This window comes from Pteropus vampyrus, unplaced genomic scaffold (assembly GCF_000151845.1).
Source record: "Pteropus vampyrus isolate Shadow unplaced genomic scaffold, Pvam_2.0 Scaffold413, whole genome shotgun sequence".
NCBI lineage: Eukaryota > Metazoa > Chordata > Mammalia > Chiroptera > Pteropodidae > Pteropus > Pteropus vampyrus.
Genome location: NW_011889194.1, coordinates 226906 through 229693, shown reverse-complemented (window position 1 = coordinate 229693; position 2788 = coordinate 226906).

Sequence of the window (2788 nt, the reverse complement as noted above, 5' to 3'; positions counted from 1 at the left end):
AAAATATAGTTACCATACAATCCAGCAATTCTACTTCTGGGTATATACCCAAAATAATTGGAAGCAGGGTCTCGAAGAGATATCTGTGCACCATTATTCTAAGAGGCAAACAGTAGAAGCCACCCAACCGTCCACCAATGGATGAATGGGGACCATCCCATGTGACAGCTCGGGGCTGAGTCTTCCACCCCGGCCTCCCAGGCCCGAATGTGGACCAAGCTGTCTGGCTCGATCCATCCTTCAGAAATTATTCACTCACCAAGAGGCCTCTCCCCCGAGGTCAGCTCTGTGCCAGATTGGGTGGGAGGGCTGGACGGCATCCTAGAAGAGAGAAAACCTTGACCTTGGCTCGTGGGGAACTGACAGAGGTCGAGAAAAGCCGCCTGATGTGGTGTGTACATAGGATGGCATTAGAATTATCGGCGAACATCACCTTTCTGCTTCATTATAAAAGCGATCCACTTTGCAAAATGCAGATAATGCAGAAAAGCATAAAGAAGGAAGGAAAACTGTCACACCGCCATAGAAACGTCTGTTAATAGCTGAGAGCATGTCTTTTAGATCATTACGGCTTACATATTAGAGCTTCTCTTTTGCTTGATATATTATAGACAATGTTTTGTGTCCATAAGTATTAATAAGACCTGTGTTTCTTCATAGGCTGTATCACTATCTGCTTACTTTTTAATTGGCTTTCAACCCCACTAGACGAAGCAGGTGTTAGGAACAGACTGTTGGGTTCAGTGATACGGTGGGAGATTCCGAACGGATGAGTAAATAAACAGAACATAGAGGCTCACGTATTTGCCTTCCAGTTCCCTTGGGACAGGTTCTTAGGAGTGGAGTTGCTGGGTCAAGGGACATGCGTATTTAAAATGGCGGTCCCTGTGGCCACATCGCCCGTGACAAAGTGGTGCCAGCTCTCGCTCCCTCCAGCAGGACAGTTCCCGGTTTAACCACGCTGGACCTTTGCCACCACCCACTGGCGATCTCCCTCCTTAGCGGAGGAGGCCACGTGCTTTTCAGGACCACAGTCCCGGAAACAGTGGCCACGGTGTGGGGGAGGCCCGCGCCAAGGGGCATCTCCGCCCACGTCTGCGGTGTGCTTTATGGTCATCTCCCGCTCCCCCGTGTCAGAGCAGCTTGCCGGAAAGGTCATTACAGGAGCCAGGGATGTGGAGCAAAAATAGGAGGCTGGTGACTGGCAACTGGTAAAAGCACCTTGCCAGCCTCCGCCCCCTTGGGCGGCACCCCGCCCCCCACTCCGCGGCACACTCTCTTGTGTCGTCGGTAAACCGTGTCGAGGTCCTACTACGTGCCAGTCTGGAGCGTGGTCACGGTTGTGATTCTGGAGCCAACCCGAGAATGTGAGTCGCCTCACCTCTCTGAGCCCGGCTTCTTCCTCCACCCCTGGGCTGGTGAGTGAGCGGGAGTTGGGGCCAGGTGAGGGGCCGGGGCAGGTGTAGATGAGCAGGACAGGCAGAGTCTTGGCCCGGAGGCATTTTTTTGGTTCCAAGATTCTGGAACTCGTTTGTGCCTTTGCTTTCCAGAGCCGCGATCTTTGGAGGCGGGATGGACCCGGCTTTTCCAGTGTGGCCCCCCGACTTTTCTCTGTCTCTTCCCGTCTCCGTGCCTGTGTCTGATTTTATGGGTTTGTCACTCTGCGTCCCTGTCATTTTCTATCTATCTATCATCTACCTTTATCTATTTTTTTCTTCTCATCCTTTTCTTTCTGTCTCTGTCTCTCTCTCTCTCTCTCTCTGTCCTCTCTGATCCGTCTCTCTGCCTCTTATCCACTTCTCCATCTCTCCCTCCATCTCTCCATCCTGTATTTTTAGTCCTTTCCACCCACCCCATCCCCAAAACAGCCGTCCTCCAGAAGACTTCTGGGTTAGTGTGGCTTCTTCTCTGTGCTGCTCCCCAGACCAACCATCTAAGCCACGGGTGATGCTCTATTTAAGTGAGGGAGCGCAGGAGTGAGATTGTTTGCTTTTCTGGGGCTCCCTCCCTTCCTCAGAGGGAAGCATCCTTGTCTGCCCATCCACGAATCCCCTCTGCATTCTAAAACCCTAAAGAGAAATTACAGAAGGCTTTTCTCAACATCAACACACAAGTTCCTTTAAAGACCAGCGCATAATCCTCACACTAACCCTCCGGTCTCTCTGCTGTCCACTTCAGCAAAGGGTGGGTGGAGATGGCAGGGCCAGCTTTGGGCTCAGCCACTGTCCTCACTCACCGTGTGACTGGGAGAAGCACACAGACCTCAGGGACTGGCAATGCCCTCCTCCCAGGGCCCCCAGCACAGGGCCTATGGGTAGTGAGACCTCAGGATACATCAGCTCCTCTGGGCCACAGCAGCCACTATTTTCCAGAATGTGTTCATTCATTCACTCATTCACTCACTCATTCAGCAATGATGACAAGAGACATCATGGCTGGAGAGCTCAAGCTGATCCCAAGGACCCCAGAGCCTCAATTGCTAAGAACTCCAGGTCGTTGTTACCCGGGGGCAGGGATGAACAGTCATCTGAGTACAGCAGGAGCCCCTACGGAGTGGACTTCCTATGAAATATAGTGTTGTGGGCTATATTTAGGCCTTTGAAATATCACCCAGTGAGTTCAGGTAGGAAAGAGTGGCATGAGTAACCAGTTGCTTTTCAGCATCCATTCATTTGTTTGATAAAGAGTCTCCAAAGGAAGCAAAGAGAGGTCACGGCCAGCGGGGCAAAGGCCAAGGGCAGTACACTGCCTTTGGGCTGTGGTCACAGGAAGAGAATATAAGCTTTTT